The sequence below is a fragment of the Megascapheus bottae genome, chromosome 35 (assembly GCF_031878675.1).
Source record: "Megascapheus bottae isolate mThoBot1 chromosome 35, mThoBot2.hap1, whole genome shotgun sequence".
Lineage (NCBI taxonomy): Eukaryota > Metazoa > Chordata > Mammalia > Rodentia > Geomyidae > Megascapheus > Megascapheus bottae.
In genome coordinates this window covers 7,116,280-7,143,955 of record NC_143543.1, presented here as the reverse complement: position 1 = coordinate 7,143,955, position 27,676 = coordinate 7,116,280, and the positions used below count along the sequence as shown (strand labels likewise).

The 27,676-nt window shown below is 36.9% G+C and overlaps 2 pseudogenes; both read left to right on the top strand.

Annotated features, from left to right (window-relative positions):
• Positions 1–526: 526 nt before the first annotated feature.
• Positions 527–13,151, top strand: LOC150042574 (vomeronasal type-2 receptor 116-like; annotated as a pseudogene).
• A 129-nt stretch (positions 13,152–13,280) lies between these two features.
• LOC150042573 (vomeronasal type-2 receptor 116-like) overlaps positions 13,281–27,676 on the top strand; it is a 78,867-nt pseudogene continuing 64,471 nt past the window's right edge.

Here is a 27,676-nt window from a genome sequence, read left to right as displayed (position 1 = left end):
ACAAATGTTTCCTTTTTGCCAGTGCGGCCCTTGAACTCATGGACTGGGCAGTGTCCTAGAGTTTCAGAAGGCTAGCTTTCTACCACGTTAACCACAGCACCACTTCCACATTTTTCCATGTATGTGGTCCTAAGGAATCAAACCCAGAATTTTATGCATATTTGGCAGGCACTATAACACTAGGCCACATGCCTGGCCCCAATATATAAAATTTTGAATGATGGTTGGACTTGTGGACATAAGTCTGAGAGTTATGTCAGCATGAAGTAGAAATGAAATAATTTTAGCGTATTAAAAATGGCAATAAATAATATGAACAATCATCATTGGCAGTAAAGAGTTTCACTCAGACTAAAATATGAGAATGTAAGAATTATTGTAAGAACATGAATGCATAAAAGTAATACTGAGCATATCTGGTAATATTTACTTTATGCTACTAAATTTTCACATGTCAGAATATTTGCTTTTTAAGTACTGAAAAGGGACTGCGAATTTGATTTTCTTATGTGATTTGGAGCAGTGCATGAAAGGCCTACAAAGGATTCCAACAGTGTATGCCCACACAGAGAGGAATCAGTGCGTCTTAAGAGCTGCAAGTTTCCTTCCTTCTGGAGAACCCTTGGGGGAGGCCTTGGCTTGCATGGCTCTTTATCTACACTCACAGCATTTGTTCTTGGGATGTATTTGAAATATAAGAACACTGCCGTTGTCAAGGCTAATCACCAGTCTCTCAACTACATCCTGCTCGTCTCTCTCATCTTCTGTTTTCTCTGTTCCTTGATCTTTATTGGCCATCCCAACACAGTCACCTGCATTCTACAGGAAACCACATTTGGAATTGTGTTCACTGTAGCTGTTTCTGCTGTCTTGGCCAAAACGGTAAGTGTAGTTCTGGCATTCTAGGTCACTCTTCCAGCAAGAAGGATGAGGTGGCTATTGGTATCAGGGGCTCCTAACTTCATCATTCCCATCTGCACCCTGATCCAGGTGACTCTCTATTGAATTTGGCTGGGAACGTCTCCTCCCTTCATTCAGACAGATGAACATGGTCATCTCATCATGTTATGTAGCAAGGGCTCCCTCACTGCTTTCTACTGTGTCTTGGGATACCTGGGCTCCCTGGCCTTGGCCAGCTTCACTGGGGCTTTCTTTGCCAGGAACTTGCCTAACACCTTCAATGAAGCCAAGTGCCTGACCTTCAGAAAGCTGTTGTTCTGCAGTGTCTGATTCACTTTCCTGACTATTTACCACAGTGCCAAAGGGAAAGTCATGGTGGATGTAGATGTCCTCCCTATCATGGCCTCCAGTGCTGGGCTTCTGGGCTGAATCTTTGCCCCCAAGTGCACATCATTTTGTTAAGGCCAGATAGAAATTCTCTGCATGGCTTCTGGGACAGAAGACATCTTCAAACTAATAGGCCCTCTTATGCTAAACATTAAATATTTGACCAAATATACTCATTTGTGTTCTTGGAATCACTTCAACATAGGAGTGACATTCCTTTCTCTAGTAATGGTACAGTCACAAGTAGTAGCCAGAGCCAGATAAATTTGAATTTTATTCTGTATTTTTTGGTTCTTTTTATTTGCTCTTTATTAACTTTCAATCTCCTTTCATCTTTACTATTATATTGTGTGTGTGTGTGTCTGTTTGTGGGTATGTGTGTGTGTGTGTATGTGTGTATGTGTGTTTGTGCATGTATAATAAGGCTTGAACTCAGCCTGGCCAATGTCCCTGAGCTCTACAGCTCTAGAATACCACATTCCCATTTGGCCAAGTCCCACTTCCCATTTTCTAGAGGTTAATTGGAGGTAAGAGTCTCAAGTCCTTTTGTTCACAAGCTGCTTTGAAGCTTGATCCTCAGATCTCAGCCTCCTGAGTAGCTAGCATTATAGTCATAAGCCACCACAACCAACTTCACTATTAGAGTTTCACTTCTGAATTGTTTTCTTATATTGCTTTATTAATAACTTGTCTAAAATTTCTTATTTTGTGTCAGTTCTGGGGCTTCAACATAAAGTTTGGGTACTGTCACTGGGTATTTTTGTTCAAAGCTACGTGCTTTACCTCTTAAGCCATACCCTAACTGTTGGATATTTGGTGGTTAACTGAAGATAACATTGTCATGAGCTTTCTTGTCCAGGTTGGTTTCCAACTGTGTTAATCAGATCCCAGCTTTTGAGTACCTAGGAAATAAATTTTAAAGTACATTAACTTCTTGCATTCATATCATTACGCTGCTTAGTCCTCAAATACAATTCAATGATATTTTCCTATTAACATGTTCCATGATTTCTTATACTCATTACTGCATTTTATTTAATAGTTTCTATTCCCACATCTGCTTTTTCAGTATTTAGAAATCTGTTTGTTTGAATCAATTTATCTTGCCCCATCCTCTATAGCTCCCTTCCATCTCTCTTTTCTTTTTCCCTCTTTTTCCTCCTCCTACTTCTTCTATATGGTTTTCTATATGGCTTCTTTTTCTACATGGTTTTAAAATTTCAGTATTGCTTATATATCCTACGAAAATATACTTCTAATGTATATCACAATGTATGAGATTTATGAAGCTATAGCTGAAGAAAAATATAGATTCTTATGTTTGCTTATACATTGCTGGATATGCTTTTCAATATATCTTTGTTTAATTATTTTTTCATATTTTTTATTATAATTAATATACCAGTTACATAACATTCCCCAGATAGAAGGCACAAAGTGCATTAATTCACATACATTGATACTCTTTCTCATGTCTTGGTCCTCTATTCCCTCCCCCACTCCCGTACCCCTCATCTTGTTTTCCCCCCTTCCCTATCCAATTTCAAATAACCAAATATATATATATATATATATCCAATATATCAGATAACAAAGTGATATAGTGTAAAAATATGAGATAACCAAGGGACAGCAAAAGAGAGGAGAGAGAACATAATACATTAAAGACAACAATCAATCATTATATGGCTTTTGTTTCTACATCCTAGATGTCCTTTCATTTAGCATCATACTCTATGGTCTTATGTATCTAGGATTTTCTCTATTGCAAATCTCTCCAAGACACTCATATGTGCAGTTAATCAATGGTAAGCCAGAAGTAGATGGGTGGCTCAAGTGATATGAGAGGGAAAATAGGATGTGTGACAAGGTATAAATATGGCCATAAAAACAATCAAAGTACATGGCATCTAAGGTAGAACAATATGAATCAGTTAGGTGTCAAAAGTACTCTATTGTATAGCAATTGAGAAAAAATTTGGAGCATCAGTGGATGTAGAGTTGAGTCAAATCTCTAACTTACCAATTTCTAGTTGCAGCAATGCACTTATCTACATGAATAACTTCATGAATAAATACTCATATCTGTAATTAATACCAAACATAAAATTTCATCTAACCCAGACCATACTTTTCTTCATTTCTGCAGATAGATAAGAAACAACAATCTGTTGAAACTATACTGCATAATGTGTCTATCTTAGCACTAATGTGCAAAAGGAGTGAAATATTTTGGGGGGAAATTTAAGAGAAGGAAAATTAGAAAAACATAGTCAGATAGTGATGAAGAAACAAAATAAGCTAAGGAAAGATATGTTATATCTGTAAACTTAACTACTCAGAAATCTGATATTTGAGGACCATGTTTGAACCCATCCTCAGTAGGTGTGTCTAAGAGACTCAATCTCTATTTAACATCCAAATTATGCCAGATGTGGAGCTGTGGCTCAAGTGGTAGAGCACTGGCCTTCATCAAAAAAGCTCAGGGAGAGTGTGCAGGTGCTGGAATCCCAGGGCCAGCACAAAAGAAATAAAGATAAGGAAACATCAGTGACATATAAGATAAAGACATATATGTAATACATCAGGTTTATCACTGCCATTTTAGCTCCCAAATGTGGGCAAATACCCAATGACCCACTTGTCACCCAAGCAGTTGAAAAATAATGAAAATTATAGAGGCAGTGACATTTTTTCTTACAATACATGTGGAGTGTGCTGTTAGAGTTTCTTAGAGTTCCAAATAGCCATTTTCTTATGCCTCCCTGTCCCATCCCATTCCCTCCTCTCCCCTTCTCTTCCCTTCCATTTTCTTTATATAGGCATTTATTACTGAGGCTCTCTGTTCCAGGACAATAACCAAGGTTATATACGTACATGAGTAAATCAAAACTTACTGAGGGCAGACAAAATTCTCTCATAAAAGATCTTTTTCAATGCCTGGTCATGCCTGGATCTTGAAGCATATCTGACATGAAATAGTGTTACAGTGGTTAGTTTATAAAAGTAACATTTGTCTGCAATAAAAGAGAATGTGTGTGTGTGTGTGTGTGTGTGTCTGTCTGTCTGTCTGTCTGTCTTAGGGCAAGAAATCAGAGGCCAGAAACTGTCTTTGAGCTTATTTTCTCAAGGCTAGAACTCTGCCACCTGACCCACAGCTCTCCTTCCAGATTTGGATTGTAAATTGGAGATAAAAGTGTCAAGGATTTTTATGTTGGTGCTTGCTTCAGACCTTAGTCCTCAAATACCAGCCTCCATCATAGTGAAGAATAGACTGTCATGAGCCACCAGCCTAGAGTAAAAATTTTATTGATGTCCTCACAATACAAGTTACCAAACTGAGCTTCTCAAACCACTTCTCTGTGAGGAAGGAAATGTTTCTGAATCCTTTTAGTATAGAACTCATGCCACTGACTCTGGTTGGTAGTAATAACATCATTTAATCCCCTGCAATGACAACTTGGATGGAGTGGATAAAGTAATGCTGGAAGTGAGAAGCTTACAGACATACGAGGGAAGGAAACCAGAGTACTCTCCTACTAGCAGGCAGAATATTACCACAAACAGATTCAAAATAAAACAATGAAAATAAACTGTTTCCAGTGCATAGGGAGTAGGATGTCATAGTAGTACAGATGGATAACATCATCTGTGTACCTAGACTAGCCTCACCTGCTTCCCATCTTGAGAAAAAAATGGTATATGGAAAGAAAATATTGAGTTACTTATGGCTTGTATGTTCATCCCTGCTAGCATCACTGTTACTTCCATCTGTTTCCTGAGTGTAAAGAAGGAAAAACCCAGAAATCATTACATTTCCATCCACCTATGCTCAATATTTCATTATAAAAAAGCAGTTAGTTCCTGCCAAGAAAATGACAGGAAGGGGAAGCTCGAGAAGACTGGGTGAAAAATCAAAGGACACATCTCTGAAATATCTGTCCAGCTGAAATTCTGGCTTTAAGTTGCCCACAGTGTCAGGTATATATGCTCATATATCTTTGTATAGGTGCAGTTTTGTCTTTGTATTGACACTGTAGCTCATCTTCCACCAAATCCTTTGGTGAAGCCACAGGTGGAATATGTAAAGCTCTTTTATTGCAGATCTGCAGCTGTGGCTATGCATCCTGGAGAATACCAAGAAGTAGATTAGTTTCATTGTATTATCTTGTATCTACTGTGGAGTAATTTTCTATCTGGTGTTTGAAGAGGATTTGGGGTTTGCTGTCTTTCCATGGCTGTAACCTCTACATTTATTCCAGGTACCCTGTATCTCCTCCATACCAGCTGTCAATGTAGAATACTAAGTAATGCTATTACAAACAAACTGAGTCAGTGGCATGAGTTCTGTACTAAAAGGCTGCAGACACATTTCATTCCATGATGACCAGTGGTCTGAGATTTATTTACTAATACTTATATTTTGAGGGTAGTTATAAAATTATTACTGTAGGGTGGTGGCTTATGACTGTGATCCTAAGTACTAAGAAGGCTTCTGTCTGATTATTGAGGTTTATAGCAAGCCTATGGGACTTTTATCTCCAATTAAACACTCAAATATGGAAGGAGACCTGTAAATGAAGTGCCAAAATCATAGTCTTGAGAAAGTAAACTCACAAAGAACATTTTTCATGCTCTAGAACACACACACATACACAATTACACTCTCTCTCTGTCTCTGTCTCTCTCTCTCTGTCTCTCTTTCTCTCTCTCTCTCTCTCTCTCTCACACACACACACACACACACACACACACACACACACTTGATTGTAGGCAAGTAATCACTGTTTTCAACTAAGAATTGCGTCATTAGTTTATGTCAAATATGCTTCACAATCTAGACATAAACTGTAATAAATATTTCTCACTAATAAATGGCTGTATAAAACTAAAGAACTTCAAGAAAAGAACATAATTTCACAATAATCTGGAAACATATTCCTTGCCTGTTGCAGGATAAGATGTCATTGCCTCTATATTTTCATTCTTCTCAATTGCTTGTTTTACAAGTGTATCCTGAGATTGCCTCCCATCGTTTGAAGACAAGGTGACAGTGCTAAAAATTATTCTCTTCCCTGGTATAGAAAATATATGTCTTTATATGGCGCTGGTATATTTGCTTATCTTTATTTCTGTTCTGCTGCTTTTGGGAACTGTTCTTGAACTTATTGGCTCAAGGATATTGCTCTATCACTTGAGCCACAGGTTCATATCTGGCACTTTTAGTAAACTTTAAATTAAGAGTCTCCCAGACACTGTTGGATACCATTGTTTTCAGCCTCCTGAGGAAGTAAGATTATAAATTGGCACCTGGCAGCTCGCTAATGAGTCAGTACTTGTTGACCAGGAAGTTTCTTTGCATTCGTTGATTTGTTTTTTCCGTGCTTGTGAATAGAGTGGATTGCTAGATTTCTTCCACGTTTGTTTGCTGCTTTGCAGATGACCTTTACTGTGAGTGGCTGCTTAAGGATAAAAATATTGTGGGGTTTGCGGGGAGGAGAGAGATAGGACAGAGAGAGGACAGAGAGAAGACGGAGAAGAGAGGGAAGGCGAAGAAGGGAGAAAAGACAGAGAAGGGAGAGGAGAGAGGAGACAGGAAAGGAGAAAGGAGAGAGAAATAAGCGACACCTGTTTGCAGCGATTCGAGTCTGTGATCATTCCCAGTACGCCTCCGAAGTGACGTGTCATTGCCGCGGGCAGGGACAAGACACCAAGCCTAAGATGAGTTCAATGAATAATCCTCAGATGTCAGCTTCAAGAGAAATTAGAAATACAGGCATGAACCATCAGTACCCATCTCAGCATATTTTTCTTACTCAACACTACCTACCATGTTTTGCTGATTTTCCTTCTCTTAATTGCCCAGAATATGTCTGACTATTTTTCATTAGTATTCTAAGAAACATTAAATGTTATACTTTCAGCCGGTGGGTGTTTCTTAGATATCAATAGATATGAAGAGGAGTGTAGTTTGGATTAAATACAATTTTATGTGTGGTATTCAGCACAGATGGCAATATTTTCTCACGAAATACTTTCCTGTATATAAGTGGACTACGGCAATTATATATTAGTAGGCTAGATATGGGACTCAATTCTACACCCACTAATGTTCCAAAAATATTGTTATATTATTATAAATTATGGTACTCTGCCAACTTCTTTGAAGACCTTATAGAATTCAGCTGGGAATCCATCTGGCCCTGGGCTTTTCTTAGGTAGAAGTCTCTTTTCACATTTCTTTTTCAATGCTTGAAATAGGCCTGTTCAGTTGGGTTAAGTCTCCTTGGTTCAGTGTGGGTATGCTAATATTGGCTAGAAATTCATCCATTTCTTCTAGATTCTCAAATTTGTTGGCATGAAGTTTTGAGTAGTATTCCCTCAGGATGCTCTGGATCTTGGAAAATTCTCTCTTGATATTAACATTTTCATCTGTGATTATATTTTGGTATGCTCCCTTCTTTTTTTAGTAAGATTCGCTAAGGGTCTGTCAATTTTGTTAATTTTTTCAAAGAACCAACTCCCTGTTTTGATGATTCTTTCTATCGTTTTTTGGTCTCCAATTCATTTAATTCTGCTTTGATTTTAATAATTTGCTGCCTTCTACTGGGATTAGGGTTGATTTGTTGCTCTTTTTCCAGGAGCTTAGGGTAACACATTAAATTGTTGGTTTTCGATTTTTCCAATTTTTTATTGTAGGCACTCAGATTTATAAATTGTCATCTGAGTACTGCCTTTGCTGAGTCCCAAAGGAGCTGGTATTTTGTGTGCTCCTTTTTGTTAAATCTCATAAACTGTTGGATAATATCCTCGATGACCCATTGGTGATTCAACAATGTGTTGTTCATCTCCATGAGTTACATGGTTTTCGTTGGTGGATATGGGTGTTCAGTTACAATTTGATGCCCCTGTGGTTTGAGAGAGTGCAGGGAATAATTTCAGTGCTTCTAAATCTGTCCAGGTTGGTTTTATGCCCCAAAATGTGGTCTATTTTGGAAAATGTTCCACGTGCTGCTGAAAAAAAGAATGTATATTGTGTTGTTGCTAGGTGGAATAATCTGCAGGTGTCTGTTAGACCTATTTGGTCTATACAGTTGTTCAAATCTAAGGTTTCTCTGTTTAGTTTTTGCCTGGTTGATCTGTCCATCACTGTGTATGGTTTCAGTGAAAGTAAGGTTTGCTTGATGAAGTTCAGTGTTATTGAGCAATTTTTAATGAGAGGAAAGCTTTATATTATAAACTCACAGCAGAATTTAACCATCAGAAGGAGGTATTTCATGGTAGGCTCATTCCAAATACCTCCCATTTTCTCACACCACCATGAAGATATTACCAGATTCACAGATTTTATCAGGACAGTTAACCCTTCAACCCACAGCTTTCACTACCAGTTTTTGAGTAGTCTATTTTGAGTAGTCTATTTTGACTGGGTTGGCCTCAGATTTCAATTCTAATATTTTGGCTTCTTGAGTAGATGGGATGATACAAGTGTGAGGTATTTGCAACTGACAAGATACTTTTATTTGTTTAAATATTTGAAGGTAATCCTAACCTGTGTTCATGTGCACATAAAGACAAATCTGACATAAAAGAAATGAATGTCACATTCCATTTAATTTTTTGTGTTTCAAATGAATCAGCATACTCACAGCTATTATATTCTAAATTAGGTATCTGGTTGTAGTCTTTGAGTTTGTGTAATATTATCTGCAAGGATAATCTGTAATTATATATACCTTTAATAAGCCCAACATTTTGTAGGTCATGGGGCTTGACCTCAGCCTGGATATTGTCCCTGCGCTCTTCATTTCAAGGCTACCATCCTACCCCTGGTCCAGGGCATTTCCCCTGAGCTCTTCAGCTCAAGTCTACCACTCTACCCTTCAGCCAAGCCCCACTTCCCATTTTCTGGGTTAATTGGAGATAAGAGTCTCAGACTGGCTTTGATACTTAATTCTCAGATCTCGGCCTCCAGAATAGCTAGGATTACAGATGTGAGTCACCACACCTGGTTTAATAACTGCACCCTTTTTTGAAAGAGTATCCAGTTTCACAATCTTGCTGGAAATCATTATATTTTGGATGAAGAAAGAAATTAAAGGCAGAGTATGATATTTTCAACATTTGGAATTTTCCAGAAGGTCTTCAATGTAAAGTGATGCCCCACATGGTTATCAGCTGTCATTATCAGAATATAGGATAGAGTGGGCCTTAGGAAGTACCGAGGTGGGTTTGATAAAAATCATCATAATTTCAATTACACAGAAGCAAAAATCTTTCTCATTTATGCCCCACCATTGTACATTTAAGTATATCCAAATTCAAAAATTTTCTTATTCTTGAGTATTGGTTGGAAAGGACCAGTAAGACTGGGAATGTTGATGTATAATCAAAGATAAAGCCTGCTTTAACAAGTTTCCATCTTTGTGACAGTATTCCTGAGTATAAATTTATAAAGCTGAAAGGTTCATATGATCGCTTTTGAAGGCAAGTCATTCAGTGGTTAGTTGGCCTGTTAAACGGGTGTCTGTGGTGACAGAAATAAATTTAATGGCAAGATGTTCCTTGTCTTTGTACATATCGTCACCTGAATCACATGTAGGGGGTTGTTGGAATTCTTGAAAACAAATAAAATGAATTCCTCTGTCAAAAATGGAAGAACTCCTCAGCAGTAGGGCATATTGATATTTTCCTTGACTGTTCATGGGAGAATGTTTTGGTGAGGGTATTGGCTGACAACCACATAATCCCATCACATATGTCCATAGGGAAAACAGTGGCCACCATTTTCATGCACACAGACAAAGTCCAGACTTGACCATTTCATCCACTCAAAGCACAGACACTTATTTCTGAATTAGAGTATATATCAGTACCACTGTATGACTTCCAAAGTCCAGACTATATCCAGCAAATGTGGCAATTCATTGTGCAGATGATGGGTCATTTAGAATCACCTTTCACCTGTGCATTTTTTAGCTAACATGGGACATGGATTTGTATTTGTATGTGATGCCAATTCAAACAAGGCAGTTTATATACTTAAAGCACACAATAATGAAATTTCTAATGTTGACCTGAATAGTCAAATCAAAGCGCTATCTTGTGACTGTTCAGGAGACAAATACATGGAGATCACAGACATCTTAGGAGACATGCCAAGTCTTATGCATTCCAGAAGCATGCAAATGGGAGTTCTATTCTTTATGTTGCCATAATCTAATGTTTATACTTTGTGAGGTCAGAAAGCAGGGTTTCATGTCTAGAATGTAACCATTATATCCATAGTATTTGAAACATCTGAATGACGTGAGAGGCTTAGAAATTCCCAAAGCTCATCAATTAGTAGACCTCAGAGGAGCATCCATTCACAGACACTAATGAAGTCTCTGTTAATGAAGATCACAGGATTTTCTTACGTTGAAGCTGGCCTAACAATGTCTCATCTGTACCTAGAACTGAGCAGAGTACCAGAAATAAAATTCATTTCCTACTGCCTGGTGTGTATTTATGGGGGAAGATACTCATAATGCAGAGCTTGATTTTTAGTGGATGGCATTACTTGCGTAGTATATAGAGTGTTTGTTGGATTTCTTGTCCAAAAGAGAACAATCTCATCACATGGTAACTGAGAAGCCTAAAGAAAGATATGAAGGGCCTAGGGTAAATATACCACTATAAAAATGATATCTGTCATTTAGAGCATGCTTTGATAGCTTCAATTTAGGTTCTTCCTCATAGTCCTTCAGTATTTGACCTATGAGCAACACAAAACATATAATGACATAAACTCAAGGAAGTTTCATAGTGTTGGGTAGAAAGGCATACTCTTTCACCACTATCCATTGTCTTTAAAAGCTCCATTTTCTCAGTAGTTCAATAAGCTAAATGTCAAGACTGCAGTATACGAGTTATATGGAATTTTTATTTTGGAATCTATAGCAGAATTTAATGCAATGATTAGATTTAGGTACAAAGTATGATGCTTGTCAGTTGAATTACTTCACAACAGTGAACATTTGTGATTTCTAGAAAATTTCTAAGTAGCTACTGATATCCTTCTTCCTTTATTTTTCTGAGATACCTCATTCAGTTTGCAGTGACAGTTGTGAATCTGTATTCAGGAAATCATCCCAGGAGGGAAAGGTTGCCTGTTGTTTTGATTGCACCCCTTGCCCAGAGAATGAAATTGCTAATGTGACCGCAAAGCATATGTCCTATGTAGTCATTCTCCAACTCTCCACATTTTTATCAATTCATCTAACTTGATGAAAGAGTTCTAAATTACAATGGTAGGAAATAATTAGTTCTTTGTTTATGATATTTCTTGTGTGTGCGTGTGTATGTGTATGTGTGTGTGTGTGTGTGTGTGTGTGTGTGTGTGTGTGTTGTGTGTGTGTGTCTTGTGCCTGGGCACTCTCCCTAATTCTTTTACTCAAGGTTAATATTCTAACACTTGAGGCACAATTCTACTTACAGCCCTTTTGGTGGTTAATTGAGAATAATTCTCACAGAATTTTCTGTCCCACTGAATTCAAACTGAGATCTTGAAAATACCTTTCTAAGTTTCCATAAGGCCTGAGCCACTGGAACTTGGGAAAACTGCTTTTTATAATAACACAAACTGTGGGGTTTTAATGTATAGGTGTTTATTTCAAGAAATTCTCTTCTCTCTGTATTCAGCAACTTGAGTTGAACCTCTATTAAAAATAATATGAAGTATTATTTAGAATAGTGACTCCATGTTTTCTTAAAATTAGTTTTCAACTGCAATAAAACCTATAAAAATTTATTCCCACTGCTTACAACTGCTGTTTCCACAGAGCAGGTGATCAGAAAGCTGAGTTTACTTAACAAAGTAGAAAGAAGGGTTATGCATACATAACATGACTACAGAGCTTTAATGAGTGCTTTGGTTCTTGTACTACAGTACATGAGGTGAGAAATAAAAAGTGCTAAATTCAAAGGAGGGCCAAAAGGCTTCTATGAATGTTATCCAAAAACATAGGAAAGTATAAGTTTTATTATCGATAATTTTGAATGGTGTTCACTGATTTGTGTATACAGTAAAGAACATTAATATCATAAATCATAATAATCATTGTTAAGATAGTAGAAATTACAAATCTATCACAATATTACTGTGTATGATAAGAACTAAAGGTAAAAAGGAGTTTCATTCAGAAAGTAAAAAATAGAGCATGGTGTCTCTCTACATTCGACAGCACCCAAACTCTGACAGAGTGTTTCCCTGCATTTCTGCTTATCCATGTGCTTCTTTGCTTACCTTCTTGCTTATTTATTCACTTAATAAAGATCCAGAAATGTTTCTTAACACTAAAAAATAGAAAACAGGAATCAAGGTGAATTATGGTGGTAGAGATAGAAATAGAATAGCAGATATTTCTTGAATTGTCTGAGAATTCTTGCTTTTACCATCATAAATACTGCCATGTTAAATTCACTATGAATATGGCCACATCCTCATCGTGTGCAATGAAGGTTCCTTCACAGCTTTCTATTGTGTTCTGGTATACCTTGACTCCCTGGCCCTGGCCAGCTTCGCTGTTGCTTTCCTTGACAGGAACCTCCCTGATGCTTCCAATGAACCCAAGTTCTTAACATTCAGCATGCTGGTGTTGTGCAGTGTCTGGGCTATTTTTCTGCTAGTATATCATAGCAACAAGGGGAAGATCGTGGTAGCTGTGAAGATATTCTCTATCTTGTCTTCCAGTGCATGGCTCTTAGGCTGCATCTTTGCCCCCAAATTTTACCTCATCATGTTAAGATCGGAAAGAAATTCTGTCAATGACTTCAGATATAAAGCACATACTAGCAGAACAAAGCCTACCCTACATGACTAATGTGAATGGTCATGTGATAGAAGTTCTGAACTTAATCAATATTTCTTTCCTGGAATTACATTAGATAATAATATAAAAATTACTTCAATGAGGAGGAGATAGGTGGAAGATGGTGCCGGTTCTGTGTGAATGATTCTGATCTCCTGCCAAGATATAAGTTCTGGCTGCCTAGGGGACAGTTCTCTACCAAAAATTGATTGGCGCAGAATTGCTGAATGCAGACAGACGCACACAGTGCCTGTGGGAGCCAAGAGCCGACACCCGGCCGTACACGGAGCTGCCAGCTTCAGGGAACTGGAGAATCCAGCAATTTGTGAGTACCTCCGAGGAGAATTTTCCACTTCTGCTCACAAAACAGCATTGGGAGGGTGCCCCCTCCTGCACCAGCTGAGAGCAGCACCATCTTGACTGCTGGCAAAGACCTGGCCACAGAAATTGGAGCCTGAGAAGTGGTGCTGGCAGTGCCACCATTCTAACTGGCAAAGGATTTCCCAGAGATACCTTAGCTGGAAATCTGACCCTGATGCTTTTGAACTCTGTCCCTAGCGCTGTGCCACCGATCTGGTGAACAAAGCCGCCTAAGAGGGGCTGGGAGTTTGGCCTAGTGGTAGAGTGCCCAAGCCCAGGACTGGCAAAAAACAAAACAAAACAAAAAAACAAAAAAGAAACAAACAATCTGATCCAAAAAACAGTAAAGCCAAATCAGAAGAGAAAAAGACTTTGTGAAGTGTTTGGATCTCGAATTTAGTGGAGACACAAGTTTCCTACCCTGCCCACCACTCTCCCAAAAAAACCTGAACAATACCCTTTTTTGTTGTTCTTGTTGTTCTTCTACCCCTATTCATTTGCATTTTTAGGAGTTCTTATTTTCTCTTTGCCATTTTACCTACACCTTTTTTTAAACGTTGATTCATTCCTTTTTTTTCTTTTTCTCATCTCTTTTCCCGCATTCCTTCTGCCACTGAGGTCATTCCTGGAAACACAGTGACAGCTCTGGGTGTAGTCTAAATAAAAATGATATCTATATTGATACTGTCACCTGCTTTTTAATCTCCTGGTTCTCAACCCTAGAATCTCTTAGGGAAGAACTCACAACACTGACGAATCTCCCCCAAGCTTTTTTTTCCCCTTTTTTGTTGTGTTGTCTTTTTTTTTGTTTTGTTGTTGTTTTGGTTCTTTTTTCTTTTTAAAATTTGTATCATTGAAATCTCCAATATCTACCTCCCTCTTTTTTTTCTATATATTCTTCTTTTTACTCTTCTTATTTTCTTAAGTTTTATCTAAGTTCTTCTAAACTTTGAACAAAAATATTATACCTGTCTATCACGCTAGGTCAATTATCCTTACACTCTACCTTTTATTCATTACTATAACAACCTACATTCCTGCATTATTCTTTTCCTACTTCCCTTATTTTATTTCATATTATTTTACTATTTCTGGTCCTCTGTGCATCCTTCAACTCTTATAATGCATGGACCTACATTTGATGGTTGTTGAGCAATGCTGTGTATCTAGGTGTTCCATTATATTCTGAGTTGAGATGGACTTAAATACAATAGAGTTTGGATTGAGGAGCTAACTGTTTTGGTCATAAATCGGTAGTTTGTGGGTGTATTAGATTTGTATGTAAGTGTATAAAAAGAAAGAGAGAATGATATTACCAATCTAAAAGTGTGAACATGTATTGTCAGCCAACTGAAAAGGTCTAGGTTGGTTAGATCTAAAAAATTATAACTTGTTTAGTATTAATCTTGCTCCCATTTTCAAAGGGACAGAACAAGAAATTCAAGAAAATTGTCAAATCAAGGAATAACATCTCCCACCCAATATAAACAGGCAATGGAGCCATCAGTGGCAAATCTAGAAGAGAGAATTCCAAGTGCTATACAAATGCAATTGATAAACATCATTAATGAAAAGTGTGAAAACATAAAGAAAGATCTAAGGTAGGAAGCCATAGCTAAACAAGAGGAAACCATAAACAAGGTGATATGTAAGAAAGGGGAAGCCATAAAGGAGGCCATAATAAAGGTTTTTCAAAGAGAAATGGATGAATTCATAGAATCCTCAACAAAAAGGTGATCGAAATCCAACAAATGTCCAAAGAGAATAAAGCTGCTGAGATAATCACTCAAAGAAAAATCAAGGAGCAAAGAAATCCATACATGATCTAAAACAAGAGATGCAAGGCATCAAAAATGAGCAATTAGAAGCAAGGGAGATGAAGAATAAAGTACAAAGCATGTTATACAATGGAGAAGAGAATTTTTGGGGTTGAAGATAATTTAGTTTTTATATAAAAAGAACAATAAATGAGTCAATTCAAATCTAGAAAATATGAGAAAATGCTTTAGGAGGTCCAAGATACAATTAGGAAGCCTAATTTAAGGCTTATTGGTATTGAGGAGGTTCTAGAGAAAAAGGTCAATTGTACTGGAAATATACTTCAGGGAGTCATCTCAGAGAACTTCCCATATATCTGGAAGGGCAGGACCATCCAGATAGAAGAAGCTTTTAGAACCCCAAACAGACCTGACCAGAAAAGAATGTCCCATCGCCACAGTATTATCCAAACTAGATCAATAGAGACCAAAGAAAGGATCCTAAAGGCAGCCAGGGAGAGGGGATCAATCACCTACAAAGGCAACCCAGTCAGAATAACCCGTTTTCTCAGCTGAGACCATGCAAGCAAGAAGAGATTGGAAGGATATATGTCATGCCCTGAAGTCAAATAACTACCAACCAAGAATACTGTACCCAGCTAAGCTCTCATTCATAACTGTGGGAACAATAAAAACATTCACTTTCAGGGAAAAGCTTCAACATTATACAGCAACCAAATCAACATTAGAGAAAATTCTTAAAGATGTTCTACGCATAGAAAACCAACACAAATGTAATACAGAGAAAGAAATGACACCTAAAACTGATACCATCTTAGTACCACAAGAACTGTCAAGACACAGGGCCTAATGAAAGCTTTCTAAAATGGCAAGAACTAATAAATAGTTCTCAATCCTGACTCTCAATATCAATGGACTTAACTCCCCAATTAAATGACATAGACTGTCTAGTTGGATCAAAAAACAAGGTCCATCATTCTGCTGTCTTCAAGAAACACATCTTATCCAAAAAAACAAACATTTTTGAAACTGAGAGGTTGGAAGAAATTTTATCAGGCTAATGGTCCCCATAAACAAGTTGGAGTTGCCAAACTCATATCACATAAAATGGACTTCAAACTTCAATTATTGAGAAAAGACAAAGAAGGTTACTACATACTACTAAAGGGGTCTTTCCTCCAGGAGGACATAACCATCCTAAATATCTACACACGTAATCACGGAACACCGAACTTCATCAAGCAAGCATTACTTTCACTGAAAATATACCTAGATCGAAACACACAGATTGTTGGTGACTTAACACATCACTCTCACCTATGGACACATCAACCAGAAAAACTCAACAGAGAAACCTTAGATTTGAACAACTGTATAGACCAACTACATCTAACAGACATCTGCAGATTATTCCACCCAGCAACAACTCAATATATGTTTTTTCAGCAGCACATGGAACATTTTCCAAAATAGACCACATTTTAGGGCATAAAACAAACCTGGGCTGAATCAGAAGCACTGAAATTATTCCCTCCACTCTCTCAGATTACAAGGGCATCAAATTGGAGCTAAACACCCATCTCCACCAATGAAAACCCTGTAACTCATGGAGACCGAACAACACATTGTTGAATCACCAAGGAGTCATCGAGGATATCAGAACAGAAATCCAACAGTTTATGAGATTTAACAAAAAGGAGCACAAAAAATATCAGCTCCTCTGGGACACAGAAAAGGCAGTACGAAAAGGAAAATTTGTAAATCTGAGTGCCTACAATAACAAATTGAATATATCGCAAACCAACAATTTAATGTGTCACTTTAATCTCCTGGGAAAAGCGGAACAAACCAACCTGAATCCCAGTAGAAGGAAGCAAACTATTAAAATCAAAGCACAAATAAATGAATTGGAGTCCAAAAAAAGCTATACAAAGAATTGACAAACAAGGAGTTTGTTCTTTGAAAAAATTAACAAATTGACAGACCCTTAGCAAATCTTACCAAAAAAAGAAGAGAGCATACCGAAATAAACAAAATCACAGACGAAAATGGTAATATCATGACAGAAATTACCAAGATCCAGAGCATCATGAGGGAATACTTCTCAAACCTTTATGCCAACAAATTTAAGAATTTAGAAGAAATGGTTGAATTCCTAGCCTATATTAACATAACCAACTGAACCAAGAAGAAGTAACCCAACTAAACGGGCCTATTTCAAGCACTGAAATAGAAATGGCAATAAGAGACCTTACAACTAAGAAAAGCCCAGGTCCAGATGGATTCACAGCTGAATTCTATAAGGTCTTCAAAGCAGAGCTCACACCAATACTCTTCAAGCACTTCAATGAAATTAAAAATGAAGGCTCTTTACCAAGCTCATTCTATGAAGCGGTAAGGGTCGAAAGCTCGCCGTGCAAATGAAGACTCCAAGAGACGTTCTCTCATGCAAAAAGCAAGGGGATTTATTCACCGCACATGCACGGGGCTCACTGAACACGCAGGAAAAGAGAGCCCCGATCCTAAATCCTGTGAAGTTTGTATATGGCTTAACAAAGAAAGAAGTCCATGCAGAGTTCAGTGGTTGGAATGATAAATCTTGCTTAGGCATGCAAGTTCATGGGGCACAGGATATATCCCCTTTTATCTTATTTGGCCATCTGCAGGTATAAGTTGCAGCTGGTAGTTACACTTTTTGACTGGTCCAGATGATATTTTTCATCCTTATAATTTTTCGTTCATGCAGAATTCATGGGCTGGAGTATTATCTGCACGTATACATCTGCACAAACAACCGTTTCCCGGCACCCTGAGTCCTTATCTTAGTTTTCCTGCAGCTGCAAGTTTCAAAATCTATAATCAGTCATGCCAGTTTTTCAGTGCGTGGAATTTTAACCTAAGCTTCCTTCTTTTCAGTTTTTTTGGTCTTGCTGACATTTTTCACAAACAAACTAATTCTTGAAACTTATTCACACAAAGTTAATAATTATAGCCTGTGGCTGGCAGTTTTTACCTCAGGCCAGCTCGTATTTTTCAGTTCTTGAGACTCTTTTAAAACTTTTTAACCCTTTAAAGCCAGTATAACCCTCATCCCCAAACCAGACAGACATTTATCAATGACAGAGAACTATAGACGCATTTCTTTGATGAACATTGATGTAATACGTCTCAACAAAATACTTGCCAAACATCTACAACAAATCATCAAAAAAAATTATAAACTATGATGAAAGAGGATTCATCACAGGGAGACAAAGCTGGTTCAACATACGCAAATCAATAAATATAATTCAACAGATCAACAGGAGCAAGGACAAAAATAACATGATTGTTTCCAAAGAATCAACCATCCCAATAAAAGATGGGCCAAAGACATAAAGAGAGTCTTCTCTGAAGAATAAATAAAAAGGGCATATAGAAACATGAAGAAATGCTCAACAGCTATGGTCGTAAAAGAAATGCAAATCAAAACAAATCTAAGATCCCACCTCCCTCCAGTTAGAATGGCCGGGAACAAAAAAAATAATAACAACAGATGCTGGAGGGGATGTGGCCAGGAGGGATCACTACTACACTGTTGGTGGGAGTGCAAAGGTTTTCAATCACTATGGAAAGCGGTATGGCAGTTCCTCAAAAGACTAAACATAGTGCTCGCCTATGACCCAGCAATTCCACTACTAGGCATTTAGGCAATTGTCCAGAAACAAGGACATACTAAATCCCCTAGCACAACGATGTTCATGGAAGCACTATTTACCATAGCACAGCTATGGAACCAACCCAGATGTCCCTCAGTTGATGGGTGTATCAACAAGATGTGGTACTTGTACACAATGGAATTCTATGCTGCTATTAGAAAGAATGACATCCCCCCATTTTTAGGAAATGGAAAGACGTAGAAAAAAATCATATTAAGTGAAGTAAGCCAGACTCAAAGGAACATATGCTCAATGTGTCATAATCAGTAGAAACCTTGGTCTCTCTTAGCAGAGATTTACAATAGAACAAAACCTAGATACAAAAGGCCATATCATATGACGCTAAATGCAAGGGCCTCCAGGATGTGGAAACAAAAGCCTTCTAATGAATGATTGTTACACTGGGAAATGGAAAGACATCCCATGCTCATGGCTACGGAGAACCAACATAGTGGAAATGGCTATATTTCCAAAATTGATATACAAATTCATTGCAATCCCTATCAAAATCCCAAAGATATTCTTTACTGAAATAGAGGATTCTTAAAATTTTTATCTTATATAGAACTTACTACAAATAACATTATGAAGTAGTTCGTTCTGATAGTTTTATACATGTGCACACTACATTTGAACTAATATTGCCTTCTCTTTCATAGATTTTCTACTAAAGAAATCTAGCAGTGATTTTGAGTATCCACCTCTGTTTTACAGAACTATTGCATGAAAACTGGTTTTCTATGTATAGACATCTTTGAGAATTCTCTGTAGTGTTGGTTTTGTTGCGACATATTGTTGCAGCTTTTCCCTGCAATGAAATGTTTTCATTGTTCACTCAGTTATGAATGAGAGCTTATATGGGTACAGTATCCTTGGTTGGTAGTTATTTGACTGAAGGGCATGACAAAACTTTGGAAGAGTAGCAGGCTAAAAATCAACCGTCAAAAATCAACTGCCTTCCTTTACGCCAACAGTGAGAGTAACAAGGCAATAATCAGGACAGAAACTCCTTTCACAATAGCCTCACAGAAAATAAAGTACCTATGTTCTCTCTCATCTCCTTTGCTGTCCCTTGTTATCTCATATTGGTATAGTATCTCACTTTGTTATCTAATATATTGAATTTATTTGTATTTGGATATTTGAAATTTGATAGGGAAGGGGGGAAAACCAAGACGGGTGGGGGGTGTAGGGGGGGAGGGAAATGGGTACCAAGACATGTGAAAGGGTATCAATGTATGTAAATTAACGCACCTTCTATCTGGCAAATATCATGTAACCCTTTTACTAATTACAATAAAAAAAGAAATGCAAATCAAAACAACTCTAAGATTCCACCTCACTCCAGTCAGAATGGCCAGGATCAGGAAAACGAATAATAACATGCTGGAGGGGATGTGGCCAGGAGAGATCACTACTACACAGGTGGTGGGAGTGCAAAACCATTCAACCACTATGGAAAGAAGTATGGCAGTGCCTCAAAAGGCTAAACATAGAACTAAACATAGAGCTCCCTTATGACCCAGCAATTCCACTACTTGGCATTTACCCAACCATCCAGAATCTAGGGCATACTAAATCCACTAGCACAACAATGTTCATTGCAGCATTATTCACCATAGCAAAGATATGGAACCAACCTAGATGTCCCTCAGTTGATGAGTGGATCAACAAGTTGTGGTATTTGTACACCATGGAATTCTATGCTGCTGCCAGAAAAAACGACATTGCCCCATTTGTTAGGAAATGGAAAGACTTAGAAAAAATCATATTAAGTGAAGTAAGCCAGACTCAAAGGAACTTAGACTCAATGGTTTCCCTCATTTGTAATAATCAGTAGAAACCTTGGGCTCTACTAGCAGAGATCTGCAATAGAGCAAAACCTTGATACATAGGGCCATATAGTATGAAGCTAATTGAAAGGACCTCCAGGATATTGAAACCAAAGCCATATAATGAATGACTGTTTTCCTTAATGTACTATTTTATCTCTCATCTCCTTTGCTGTCCCTTGGGTATCTCTTATTGTTAGAGTATCTCACATTGTTATCTGATATATTGAATTTATCTGTAATTGGTTATTTGAAATTTGATAGGGAAGGGGGGAAAACCAAGAAGGTTGGAGGGGTAGGGGGGAGGGTAATGGGTACCAAGACATGTGAAACGGTATCAATGTATGTTAATTAATGCACCTTCCATCTGGCAAATATCATGTAACCCTTTTTTCAGGATTTTTATTTTTTATTGTAATTAGTAAAAGAAGAGAGCATATCGAAATAAACAAAATCACAGATGAAAATGATAATATCACGACAGAAATTACCAAGATCCAGAATATCATGAGGGAATACTTCTCAAACCTTTATGCCAACAAATTTCAGAATCTGGATGAAATGGATGAATTCCTAGCCAATATTAACATATCCACACTGAACCAAGAAGAACTAAGCCAACTCAACAGGTCTATTTCAAGCTCTGAAATAGAAATGGCAATTAGAGAACTTCCACCTAAGAAAAGCCCAGGGCCAGATGGATTCACAGCTGAATTCTATAAGGTCTTCGAAGCAGAGCTCACATCATGTAACCCTTTTATTTATTACAATAAAAATATAAAAAAGAAAGAAAATAAAAAAAAGAAAATAAAGTACCTAGGAATTAGCTTAACTAAGAACGTAAAGGACCTTTTTGATGAAAACTTTAAAACCCTAAAAAAGGAAATTAAAGCAGAACTAAGGAAATGGAAAAACCTCCCATGCTCCTGGACTGGAAGAATCAACATTGTGAAAATGACAATCTTGCCAAGAGCTATCTACAAATTCATCGCAATACCCATCAATATCCCAATGGCATTCTTTAAAGAAACAGAAGAGGCAATTCAAAATTTCATATGGAATAATAAAAGACCCCGTATTGCAAAAACACTTCTTAGCAGAAAGAACAGCGCTGGAGGAATTTCAATTCCAAACTTTAGACTCTATTTCAGAGCTATAATTCTAAAAACAGCTTGGTACTGGCACAAGAACAGGCCTGAAGACCAATGGAATAGAACTGAGGACCCAGATATTAAACCACAGACCTATGGCCACCTAATCTTTGACAAGGGAGCCAAAAAAATAGAATGGAAGAAAGATAGCCTCTTCAACAAGTTATGCTGGCAGAACTGGTCAAGCACTTGCAGAAAACTAAAGTTGGATCCTTCCTTGTCACCTTGCACTAGAATTATCTCCAAATGGATCAAAGACCTGGAGGTAAAAGCTGACCCACTGAAAACTTTACAGGAAGGAATAGGAGATACACTAGGCCTCCTTGGCACAGGTCGAAACTTTCTTAATAAGGACCAAGAATCACAACAAATCAGAGAAAGGCTGGATAAGTGGGACTGCATTAAACTGCAGAGCTTTTGTATGGCAAAGGACATAGATAGTAAATTAATTAGGAAGCCTACAGAGTGGGAGAAAATCTTCACCAACCAAACAACGGACAAAGGCCTCATATCTAAAATATATCAACAACTCAAAAAATTGAATCACTCAAAACCTAATCTCCAAAGCAACAACCATCCCATTAAAAAATGGGCCAAAGACTTAAAGAGAATCTTCTCCGAAGAAGAAACAAAAATGGTCTATAGACGAATGAAGAAATGCTCAACATCTCTGGTCATAAAAGAAATGCCAATCAAAACAACTCTAAGATTCCACCTCACTCTAGTTAGAATGGCCAGGATCAGGAAAACGAATAATAACAGATGCTGGAGGGGATGTGTCCAGGAAGGATCACTACTACACTGTTGGTGGGAGTGCAAACTCGTTCAACCACTATGGAAAGCAGTGTGGCAGTGCCTCAAAAGGCTAAACATAGAACGCTCCTATGACACAGCAATTCCACTACTTGGTATTTACCCAACCATCTAGAAACAAGGGCATACTAAATCCACTAGCACAACAATGTTCATTGCAGCACTATTCACCATAGCAAAGATATGGAACCAACCTAGATGTCCCTCAGTTGATGAGTGGATCAACAAGTTGTGGTATTTGTGCACAATGGAATTCTATGCTGCTGTCAGAAAGATTGACATCGCCCCATTTGTTAGGAAATGGAAAGAGTTAGAAAAAATCATATTAAGTGAAGTAAGCCAGACTCACGGGAACTTAGGCTCAATGGTTTCCCTCTTCGTTCATAATCAGTAGAAACATTGGGCTCTACTAGCAGAGATCTGCAATAGAGCAAAATCTTGATACATAAGGCCATATAGTATGAAGCTAATGGAAAGGACCTGCAGGATATTGAAAAAAAGCCATATAACGAATGATTGTTGTCCTTAATGTACTATGTTGTCTTACATCTCCTTTGCTGTCCCTTGGTTATCTCATATTGTTATAGTATCTCACTTTGTTATCTGATATATTGAATTTATTTGTATTTGGTTATTTGAAATTTGATAGGGAAGGGGGGAAAACCAAGACGGGTGGGGGGTGTAGGGGGGAGGGAAATGGGTACCAAGATATGTGAAAGGGTATCAATGTATATGAATTAATGCACCTTCTATCTGGCAAATATCATGTAACCCTTTTACTAATTACAATAAAAAATGCAAAAAAAGAGAAAACAATCACAAAAGCAACCAAAATACATAAGTAAATAACAGAGATGTTACAGTGAAAATTTTTCATTTAAATATTAAAATGAAACATTAAAGGCAAGCAAATCTGCAATGGCATTATAATCCTCCCATCATTTGTAATATTGTACATCTAATTTTATACTGTTTTATAAAAATGGCCAAATATAGTTATATTAATATATACCCCTTGCAAAAACTTGTGTATGATTTTCTAGCATATTTACAATGTTAAAATATTCTCATCTCTCTTGTATACAAACTCTTAGTAGTAAGTTTGATGCATTCTTGTATATTCTTCTTGTTCATAAATGGTTCTGCTACTGGACAGGTTAATTTCATATATCTTTTACAGGTCTGGTGAAATATATTCTCTTAACTTTTCTTGTCTGGGAATATCATTATCCATTTAACCTTCATATTGAAATGATATTTGTGCTAGGTACAGGGATCTTGGTGAATAGTTTGTAATTTTACCTTAGAGTTTTGCCTTATAGTCTTTTTTATTTTTATCTGAATACATGTCTTACAATGCTCTTCTGCTTCTGTGCTTTCTAGTGAAGAATAAGCTGTTACAGACATAGGTTCATGTAATGGTTATTGCTCTCTTTACTCTTCTAATCTAGAGAAGCTTCCATAAACATATATACATATAAGGCACCTTGATGTAGATGTGTTCATGTCTTGGTTAAGTACTGGATGAACTTTCAGTTTTGAGAGGTTATATAAGCATCCTACTCTACACTGGGAATTTCAAATTTTGTCATTACTCATAATAAAATCATTTCAACTCTTGCTTTCATAACCATTTTCTGAATCTCCAAAACAGAAATGTTTGCTTTTTGAAATAATGTTGTCAGGTTGCTGCTCCACATGTGTATGTTCAATTAGTTTTTCTTCACACTCATTATTTTCTTCTTCTTGGAATATATCATGAGAGTGATAATCATTCATTTTGAAATGTGACATATACATACACTTTGTTTAGAGCAAATTCATCGTGTCTCTTGCATTTCTTTTTTTTATTGTAATTAGTAAAAGGGTTACATGATATTTGCCAGATAGAAGGTGCGTTAATTCACATACATTGATACCCTTGGAATATATCATGAGAATGATAATCATTCATTTTGAAATGTGACGTATACATACCCATTTTTAGAGTAAATTCATCCTCTCTCTTGCATTTCTATCTTGCCTCAATTGTTATCTCTTTAAAATGTGTTTTGATTTAATATTAATTTCTTCATAATGTGTGTGTATTTACATAAACCCTTGCACAGACGAAGGAAAGAAAAATGTTATTTACATCATGTTTATTCATCTATTATTTTCATTCCAGTTTCTCAATTGATAAATGTATTAGGAAGACAGTAGTTATCATTGTATTTTACAATGGTGACCATGGCACTGGGATTTCAATGTAAAGCCTACTTACAATTCTCTCTTCTTCCCACATGTTGGAGGCTTCTTTCTCTATAAGGAAATACTCAAAGTTGGATGAAAGTGTTTTGTTTCATTAGATAAACAAAAATAAAATTCACTGGCCTGATATATAAATTTTTTTCTGCTTGATCTGGCAGGTAGAGCTGTTCAATAATTTGGGTCTGCTAGTACAGCTTTCTATAGACTCTTGCTTAAGTGATACTTTACTTTTGAAAGATGCTCTAAAAGTGAAGATTCATTAATTAGCCTGGCCTGCCATATAACCACATAACATGAACTTTTATTCAAAACACAAGAGTTTTCACAGACTTGAGTTACTTATTGCAAGGGAAAGACAAAAGAATATTTGGTGTCTGTAGTGAATTATATAGTATTCAAAACATTCACACACAAATGGTAAAGGATCATACCTAATGGTGTGGTTGAAAAAGCCTTAGGAGATATGTTCAATGGATCATATAAAATAATATTTTATGAAATTAACTCCAAAAATGTGACAGCAGATATTTCAGGTGCCATTGTTGCTATTTTTTCTTTTCATTTCCTTTAACCTTGTTTATTCTACATAACCGTGTTTGTTCTACATAAATGGTAGAACGAAGTTGAAAAGTAAACTGTGTTACTCACTAGACACTATGTGGGAAATGAAGTGTATATCTTGTGGGTGGAGACAGGAAGGAAAACCAGGAGAGAGCAACAAAAGGGGAGAGATGTTTCAAAAAGAATTATTCTTGCTATTTACTTCCTGATTCATGTAACTAATCCCACCACATAACAACTCCACAATAACAATAAAAGGTAAGAATCATTAAATAAATAAAAAATGTATTATCTGCAGGGCAAAATTGCTGTTCATGAAAGACTATTTTATGTTTAATATACAGCAGATTTATTGTGAAATGTAAGGTAGCAGGGACTAAACAAGCTGTCTTTCTTGAGTCAAGTTTTTTTCTGAATCCCATTCATAACAAATTTTCTTCATGTCCTTATCTAATCATATATACAAGGATAAGACACAACAATCACATTTGAAATTAATTGGGTTAATATTTTCATATTCCTTGGCAGAGAAGCAAGAATTCTTTTCATCTAATTATAAGTTGTGAAATAATTTTCCAAAATTTGTATACTAATCACACAGGTTAAACTTCAAGAACTACCAGTTTTTTATGGCCTTGACATTTGCTATTGGAGAGATCAACCAAAACCCTGTTCTATTACATAACTTGACTCTGGGATTTCATATCTGCAATATTCAATTTGGATTTCCAATGCCATTTAAAAATCCCTTCATTTGCCTCTTTGGGAAGTACAATAGTCCAAACTACTCCTGTATGAGCAACAGCAAGTCTATAGCAGTACTTACAGGACAATCAGGATTAACATCTGCACAGACAGGAACACTGCTGGGTCTCTACATATTTCCACAGGTGAAGGTGGGAAGACTGGGGCAAAATTTAAAGGTGTCTAATTTGGTGCAATTTCAGGTGTTAGAAGAGAATTAACATCAGGGACCAGATTTAGAAATCTAGCAAATTTTATGATACTGAAGAGTGAGTATTCAAGGAAATGGGCTAAGTATGTCCCATTCTTTGGAAAGGGATTGGAAATTTACATCAGATAAAGGGATTATTTGGAATCTTATGTCTTATCAATAATTTTCTTTAAAAGGAAAATGGCTTGAAAGTATAAAGATATGCTAGTTTCTTACACCTGTAATCATAGCTACAAAGGAATTATCTAATAAACTAACAAAAAGCAGGTAATAGTGTGGTATACCCTTGTAATGTGTTCTAACCTTGAGGGAAAAAGCAAAGAAACTGCATGAGGTTCTGAGGGTGAGTGGAGCTGTGCTAGCAAACACAAACATACATGTGTGAACACATGCATACAGAAACACACACACAGGAACAGAGGCACATGCACAAGTTATTATGTTGAATGAAGTCAGGGTCCTATTATGTAAATATTAAATAAAAACCATTAGCATAATATAGGATATACATGCAGAACAGGGCCAGAGTGTGGTCTAGTGGTAGAATGTTGCCTAGCATGCATGAACACTTGGGTTCACTTCTTCAGTATCATATACACCAAAAAGAGCTAGAAGTGGTGCTGTTTTTCATATGGTAGAGTGGTAGCCTTGAGAAAGCTTAAGGAGGGTGCCCAGGCACAGAGTTCAAAACCCAGGACTAGAAAAAATTCTTAGAAACATAAAATTTACATTAAAGGTACACACACACACACACACACACACACATGTATGTATATGATTAATGTGGAACGTATATTACATATGCGGTGAAATTCCAGGGCATAATCTCTCCAATCAAATAACAAACAATATAAAAACAAAGCAAACACCATTTAAATGAGTCATATTTTATCTGAGGTGGGTTGGGGCTCATGGGTTGTGCATGGGGTCAGAAGAATAGGGAATATATATGTTGGAAAATACAACAAATATTCAATGTACATATGTGACAATGCAACTATGAAAGTCAGGGAATGGGTTGGGTTGATATAGAAGGAAGGAGTTGAGATAATCAGTGACAAAGTTCAAGAGACAATTTACACGCAAAGTAATATGTTGTAGAACTAAAACACTTTTTCATGTTTTTTGAAACCTGAAAG